General features: G+C 43.5%; 1 non-coding gene across 1 annotated transcript; it reads left to right on the forward strand.

Annotated features, from left to right (window-relative positions):
• The first annotated feature begins 7,731 nt into the window (after positions 1-7,731).
• Positions 7,732-7,838, forward strand: LOC112933197 (U6 spliceosomal RNA). Its single transcript, XR_003237610.1, has one exon. It is a non-coding gene; the product is annotated as a U6 spliceosomal RNA (small nuclear RNA).
• The last annotated feature ends 438 nt before the right edge of the window (positions 7,839-8,276 follow it).

An 8,276-nucleotide genomic window follows, 5' to 3' on the forward strand; every position in this document is an offset into this window, starting at 1 on the left:
GATGGGAAAAAGATTATAGCTCAAGAGAAAAATGGGCAAAAGATATAAACAGATGGTCTACAGAAAAGAGACATGATTCTTATTATGAAAAGATGCTCAACCCTAGTCATGATAAATGCAAACTAAAACCACACTGAGATGTCATCTTTCACTCATTATGCTAGTAAAAATCCCAACATTTGGTATCACACTCTGTGGACTACCAAACAAACATTCTCATACATTCCTGGTAAACTGACACCCTATATCAAGGGCAATTTGTTAGTATTTATCAAAATTACAAATGCATTATATCCTCTGATCCAGTAGCTACTTTCAGAATTCTTTTCTACCAATATCCTTACATGTGTATAAATAGCATTCATATCAGGTTATTCATTCTAATTGTAATGGCAAAAGATAAGAAACAGCTAAATGTTCAATAACAAAGCATTGGTTAAATAAATTATGTTACTTTTATATGTTGGAATATTATACAGCTGTAAAGAGTGACTAAGGAATCTCCTTACATATTTTATGGAAAGCTCAGCAAGATACATTCTAATTTTAAAAAGTCAAGGCTCAGGGGATCCCTGGGTGGCTTGGCGGTTTAGTACCACCTTTGGTACAGGGCGTGATCCTGGAGACCCAGGATCGAGTCCCATGTCAGGCTCCCTGCATGGAATTGACCCTCTGCCTATGTCTCTGCCTCTGTACCTCTGTGTCTATCATGAATAAATAAGTAAAATCTTAAACAAAATTCAAGGTTCAGAACAGTGTTACCATTTGTGTGGAAAAAAAAAAAAAAGAGGGGAAACCATAAAGACTACACTTCACACTGGTCAGAATGGCCAAAATCAAAAACACAAGAAACGATAAGTGTGGATGTGGATGTGCATGTGGAGAAAAAGGAACCCTCATGCACTGTTGGTGTAGAAAACAGTATGGAGATTCCTCAAAAAATTAAAAATAGAACTACCCTATGATCTAGCAATCACAATACTGGGTATTTGCCCAAAGAATACAAAAACATTAATTCAAAAGAATACGTGCACTCCTATGTTTATTGCAGGATTATTTACAATAGCCAGATTATAAAAGCAGCCCTAGTGTCCATTGATAGTTGAATGGATAAAGAAGAGGTAATATGTACATACACATACTATATTTATATATACAATATATATGTATATGTAGTAATAAATGTATTGTATGTAGTGGAATATTATTCACCCAGAAAAAAGAATAAAATCTTGCCATTTGCAATGACATGGATGGAACTAGAGAGTACAATGCTAAGCAAATAAGTAAATCAGAGAAAGACAAATACCATATTATTTCAATTACAAGTGGAATTTAAGAAACAAGACAAATAAGCAAAGGAAAGAGAGAGAGAGAGAAAAACCAAGAAACAGATTCTTAATTATAGAGAACAAACTGGTTATCAAAGGGGAGGTGGGTAGGGGGACAGAGGAAGTAGGTGATGGAGATTAAGCAGGGTACTTATCGTGATGAGCACTAAATAATGTATAGAATTGTTGAATCATGTATTGTACACCTGAAATTAATATAATACTCTATACTAACTATACTATAATTCTTTTTTTTAATTAGAGGCGCGGGTGGGGTGGGGAATGGCAGAGGGAAAGAGAGAGAATCCCAAAGCAGCTCTACACCCAGTGTAAAGCCCAGCTTGGGGCTTGATCTCACAACTCTGAGATCCTGACTCAAGCTGAAATCAAGAGAAGGATGCATAACCAACTGAGCCGCCCAGGCCCCCTTATACTGGAAATAAACAAAAAATAGAGGGGAAAAATAACATATCCATAATAGCTTGTGTATGCATAACATCTTTCCAGAAGGATAAACAAGAAACTAAAAACAGACTCATCAGTTGGAAGGAACTAAGTGGATGGGAAAAGTATAAGAGGAAGACTTTTTACTGCCTTTTATTTTTAATGTTTGAATAATATGGATGTCTTGTTTTTTTACATCTCTGGGTGTAACCTTCAGTGTCATGGCCAACTTTCCTAACCCACTAATAAAGTACCAGATGAATCGTATTCTTATCAACTGGAAGATATTGCCCTGCGTCAAACTTTCTACTGGCCAAAGGCACTGATTTTTTTTCAAGATCTAATTCATTCATTTGACAGAGAGAGAGAGAGAGAGAGAGAGAGAACAAGCAGGGGGAGTGGCAGGCAGAGGGAGAGGGAGAAGCAGACTTCCTACTGAGCAGGGAGCCTGACGGGGGCTCAATCCCAGGACCCTGAGATCATAACCTGAGCCAAAGGCTCAGGGGCCCCTAAAGGCACTAATTTCTAAATATCAGTTGGGTTTGGGAAAGGGCTGAGGGGATTTATGAGACAGAATGAAGCTAACAGACCCCTACTTAGATTTTGCCCCTAACTTTGACTTAAAATTTTTTTTAATTGTAGTAAAACATACATAATACAAAATTTATCATTTTAGCCATTTCAAGTGTCCAATTCAGTGGCATTAAGTACATTCCCAAAGTTGTGCAACCATCACCACCATCCATCTCTGGAACTTTTGCACCATCCCAAACAGAAACTCTGTACCCATTAAACAATAATTTCTCCTTTATCCCTTTTCTCAGTCCCAGGGAATCTCTTTTCTACTTTCTCTCTTTAGAAATTTGCCTGTTCTCAGGACCCCTAGGTGGCTCAGTGGTTGAGTGTCTGCCTTCAGCTCAGGGCATGATCTCAGGATCCTGGAACGAGTCCTCCCACATCGGGCTTCCTGTGGGGAGCCTGTTTCTCCCTCTGCCTAGGTCTCTGCCTCTCTCTCTCTCTCTCTCTCTCTCTCTCTCTCTGAGTCTCTCATGAATAAATAAATAAATCTTTACAAAAGGAAGAAATTTACCTGTTCTAGATAACTCATATAAGTGGAACCATACAATATTTGTCCTTTTGAGTCTGGCTTACTTCACTTAGCCTAACATTTTCAAGGTTCATCTATGTTGCAGTATGTACCAGAATCTCTTTCTTTCTTTTTTTTTTTTTTTAAGATTGAGTTATTTATTCATGAGAGACACAGAGATAGGCAGAGACATAGGCAGAGGGAGAAGCAGGCACCTCACAGTGAGCCTGATGTGGGACTCAATCCCGGATTCTGGGATCAGGCCCTGAGCCAAAGGCAGACGCTCAACTGCTGAGCCATCCAGGCGTCCTGAATCTCTTTCTTTTTAATGGCTGAATAACATTCCATTTCATGGATGGACTATATTTTATTTATTTATTCATTCATCTGTTGATGGATATTTGGGCCGTTTCCACTTTTTGGCTATTGTGAATAATGCTACCGTGCACGTTGGTGTCCAAGTATCTGTTCGATCTGCTTTCAGTTCTCTTGGAAATAAGCATCTGGGAGTGGAATTGCCCTAATTTTGGCTTTTAAAAAAGATTTTATTTATTTGAGAGAGAGAGAGAAGGAGCGTAAGCGAGCACAGGGAGGTAGGGGTTACAGGCAGAGGGAGAGGGAAAAACTCCCTCAGCAGGGAGCCCAATGTGGGGCTTGATCCCAGGATCCTGGGATCATGACCGGAACTGAAGGCAGACACTTCACTGCCTGAGCCCCTCAGGCTCAGTTTTGGTTTTTAACCAACTGAGCTTATCAGAGAAACACTCCTATGATTAAGATTAAGGACTAGATGTTAAGAATGTGGACTGTGGGGAAAAGCTGGAAGAAAGTTAAAATACAAACAGTTAAGACAGTGTAAGACAGCCAAGCACCTCCTGTATATAAATGCATCACAATCAAATGGTGCAACAGAAATGTGAGACCACAGACCTTAATACTTCCCCTCTGTTTGTGCAGATGATCCACAGATGTGTTGGTATCTCATGTGGGTCTTCATCCCAGGACCATAAGGATTCTAAAAACTCCCAGCACTCCTTCCTCTGCACCCCTCCATAGGAAGGACAGATGGGTCTGCAGCTTATACCTGCTCCTCATAAATTGGAACCAGGGCTATGCCTCTAACTGTCACAGTTTTTTTGGCAGTCGGCAAAGATGGCCTGTGGTGGCACTCATGTATCACTTGCTAATGAGAACTCTGAAAAAGGCTGCAAGCTTAGTAATTTGCTGATTGCCTCCTGACCGCCTCTGAGAGGGCTTCTGGGCAGGGACACTCCAAATAGCATCAAAACTGTGCGAAGGCACCACTGAATTAGTGAAATAAGCGCTCTCCCCTGCCCACTGGCATCAGTTTTTACTCACCCTGGACAGTGGGTGAGACGCTATTTTTGAAGCTACTTTCTCTACTTAGAATATTTCAAAACTGTGGGACGGCCCAGGTGGCTCAGTGGTTTAGTGCCGCCTTCTGCCTAGGGTGTGATCCTGGAAACCCAGGATCGAGTCCCGCGTCGGGCTCCCTGCATAGAGCCTGCTTCTGCCTGTATCTGTGGCTCTCTCTCTGTGTCTTTTACGAATAAATAAATAAAATATTTGGGGGAAAAAAGAATATTTCAAAACCCTTCTCCAGTGGGTTGAGCACTCACACTTTCAGATGTGCACTTGGCCACCAACAAGTGCCCATGAGGAGCTCAGCTGCCCCATATTCACCCTGGGTATCATTCTCACATGGCTTGTGTGCCAGGCAGATGACAGATGAGCCTCATCCTTTTTTTAAAAAAAAGATTTTATTTATTTATTCATGAGAGACACAAAGAGAGGCAGAGACATAGACAGAGGGAGAAGCAGGCTCCCTGCAAGGAGCCTGACATGGGAGGATTTGGGACTTGATCCTGGGATGGGGTCACGCCCCAAGCCAAAGGCAGATGCTCAACCGCTGAGCCACCCAGGCGTCCCGAGCCTCGTGCTTATCTACAAAAAGAAAAGAGAGGGATGGCATTTGCAAAAGCAGCCTCCTCTGCCTGGAAGAGGAAGAAATAAGTTGTCTCTTTAGACATCACGTACACATACACACGTACACACATGGCTTCAAGGAAGTTACCAGAGTGTTTTATTTGTTTGTTCATTTAAGTATAAAAAAGTAAATGTTGCAATAGGTCTCAGGTTCTGCTCTGAAGAAGCAGCTACTTCCTTTCGGGGTGGCATTTTTAGTGGACGTGGTATCTGGAGAGGATTACCAACACCAGGGTCATAAGTATCAGTTGATCTTGGGACGCCTGGGTGGCCCCAGCACTAGCCATTTGGAACTGAGCTTAATGCCGCAAGCAGGTTACCCGACACACCATCTAGAGCGATTTATATTTTCTCTACACATGTAACTGTCTGAGCAAATGGTATGCTCCATAGAGGGAGCAAGAGATTAATCTGTTGCTTTGTCAGGTGGTACAGCCCACAGCGAGTCGCTATGACTGTCCCTAAGATTAAATACAATTTGCACCCCTCTGAGCTGCATGTTGGTCTCCACAGAAGAATCTGGCAACTCAGTGTCTTCCCTCAAACAGATAACATCAGGCGCATATGCCACTGGACAATGTGTCATTTTTCTTAGCAAGACACACCTTGTTGGGTGAGGTCAGGGGCCTCAGTTTTAGGCCCTATCTGAGTAACAAAATACCCCTAGGCAGTTTTTGTTTGTTTGTTTCTCTCCTTAGCTCTGTGAGAGAAGCTCACCCCTGTGTATCCCATTTTCTTCCCAAAGCTCAGGGTTGGAGATCACTCCCCTACCCCCATCATCCCCACCTCACTGGAGAAGTAGCCTTGGTTAACTTGTCCTTTCTCCATCTCCCTCTCCCTGTTTTCCTCTCTCTTAGACACAGAAACTAATGCTTATGATCACACTATTTTTCAAGTGTTAGTCCTTTTAAGCCTTGTCACTATCTTATGAAGTTGGTAATACTATGATCCTTACTCTGCAGATGAGGGAAGTAGGGCACATGTCATTGACTTGTCCAAGGCCACACAGCTAGGAAGGGGCAAGGGTGGTGGTCAGGCCCAGGCTCTCTCTCTGGTTCATAACCACTGTGCTTTTCTGCTTCTCCAGACTACACACACACACACACACACACACACACACACACACACACCACCCACACTCTCCTGATCCTCTTGTGATCTGGACCCAGCCACCAGAAGCAGGGCATGATTTAGGCTTCTGAGATGTGTGCATTGCCTTTCCTGGACTTCACAGCGCCCTTTCCTGCTTACCCATTCAACAAGTCTCACCTTTCCATGATGATCACGCAGCCCTCCCCTGTGCTGCCCTAACCTCAGCTCCTCCTGCTTTAACTCTTCAATACCCTTTGGTGATCCCTGTACAGAGGAGCTTGTAAGCTCTTTAGGTGTCAGTCCTCTATCAGTGACACTAGAGAGAGGCTTGCTGATTCAGACTGGGAGCCCCCCACCCCGCCCAGTCCTGACCCAGCATCCCAGATGGGCAAAAACGGATGGGTATACGGGAGCAGTGTGTTCACTTCTACACTGAGAAGCCTTTCTTTCTTTCTTTCTTTCTTTCTTTCTTTCTTTCTTTCTTTCTTTCTTTCTTTCTTTCTTTTCTTTCTTTCTTTCTTTCTTTCTTTTTCTTTCTTTCTTTCTTTCTTTCTTTCTTTCTTTCTTTCTTTCTTTCTTTCTTTTCTTTCCTTTTTTTAAGATTTTATTTATTTATTCATGAGAGACACAGAGAGAGAGAGAGGCAGAGACACAGGCAGAGGGAGAAGCAGGCTCCATGCAGGGAGCCCGACGTGGGACTCGATGATCCCCGGTCTCCAGGATCACACCCTGGCTGAAGGCGGCGCCAAACCGCTGCGCCACCGAGGCTGCCCCTCCCCCTTTTTAAAAGATTTATTTATTTATTCTTGAGAGACACACAGAGAGAGGCAGAGACATAGGCAGAGGGAGCAGAAGCAGGCTCCATGCAGGAAGCCCGATGCGGGACTCGATCCCGGATCCCGGGATCCCTTCCTGAGTGGAAGGCAGACGTTCAACCGCTGAGCCACCCAGGCGTCCCAACACTGGGAGGTCTTGTGGTACAAACACAGAAGTGTTTACAAACCTTGCCTTCAAGCACAGAAGGGATTTCAAACCATTTGCTCTAATTTCTCCATTTTACAGATGAGGAAACTGAGGGCTACAGGGGTGATGTGGTCTCCCCAAGACACCAGTTGGCCCACTGAAGCCTTGCAAGTCCAGCCCCAGGTCCTCTTCCCTCCACCCCCAGATGATGAAGCACATCATTGTCAGAGTGCAGTGGCCTCTAGCACCAAATGAGGGCAGGCATGTGGTCTGGCTTTCTTCAGAACATAATGGAAAAGATGTGGACACAGGGCAGTGACTGACATCTCTCTCTGCCTCTCAGTCTCAGAATGCCAAGGGCTGTAAGGCAGTGATTCCCAGATGGTGGTGCTCACCCCAGAGGGGGGTGGCCCATGAAATGATTTCAGATGGTATCTGTGTTTTTATTTTAGGAGTAATGTACTTATGTTAATGGTCATTAGGGAAGTATACAAGTAGATGCCAAATCTATTAACATTTATCATGCCTGTGTATGACTGTGTAAGAGGGGGCTCAGTAACTAGAAATCCGGTCAACTAAATAGAACATGGGGGGATTTGTTAACTGGAAAAGGCTTCTACGCAGATGACCGAAGTTTGGGAAGTGCTGTTGTGGAGAATACCAACCATTTTACAGAGGCTTAAACCAGGCACTTGCTTCTAATGAAAAGACGCATTCTCAGCCTCATTAATTACCAAAGAAATGCAAACTCAAATTAGAATGAGATAAAATTTTTCACCTTTCAGATTGATAAAGATTATAAAATTTGTTCTCACTTCAGCAGCACATATACTAAATTTGGAAGGATACAGAGAGGATTGGCATGGTCCCTGGGTACAGATGACATGCAAATTAATGACAACTCCTGTGAGGCTGTGGTAGGAGTGATCAAGTTGATGTTTGTGAGAAAAGGAGCTCTTTTTTGAGATGGAAATAGAAGAAGGAGAGTAAGTAGAAATTCTGTCATCCTGAATATTAATTGGAAAAGTCACTATAAATTCATCGTGGGCTGAGCTGATCAGGTGGAGGCTGATGGAGTGGGGCTGTGGAAAGATTCACCTAAAGCAGAACAGAGGAGATAGAAGTTTATTGAATAAACGGCAAGGGGGCCGCGTGTAGGACAGCAAGAGAGACTGTCTGCCAGGAGGCAGAGCTGGGGGCTGTAGTTAAGGTAGGGCCTGAGGAGGTATGGGAACGCATAGAATTTTCCTTTGTTGGTACATATGCCCTGTTGTACGTTGCCCACTGGTCAGCTAGCGCTTGCAGATGAGGGTGAGTCGCTTGATGACTCTGTTTGCACTCACCCTGGTAGT

Source organism: Vulpes vulpes, chromosome 2, assembly GCF_048418805.1.
Source record: "Vulpes vulpes isolate BD-2025 chromosome 2, VulVul3, whole genome shotgun sequence".
Lineage (NCBI taxonomy): Eukaryota > Metazoa > Chordata > Mammalia > Carnivora > Canidae > Vulpes > Vulpes vulpes.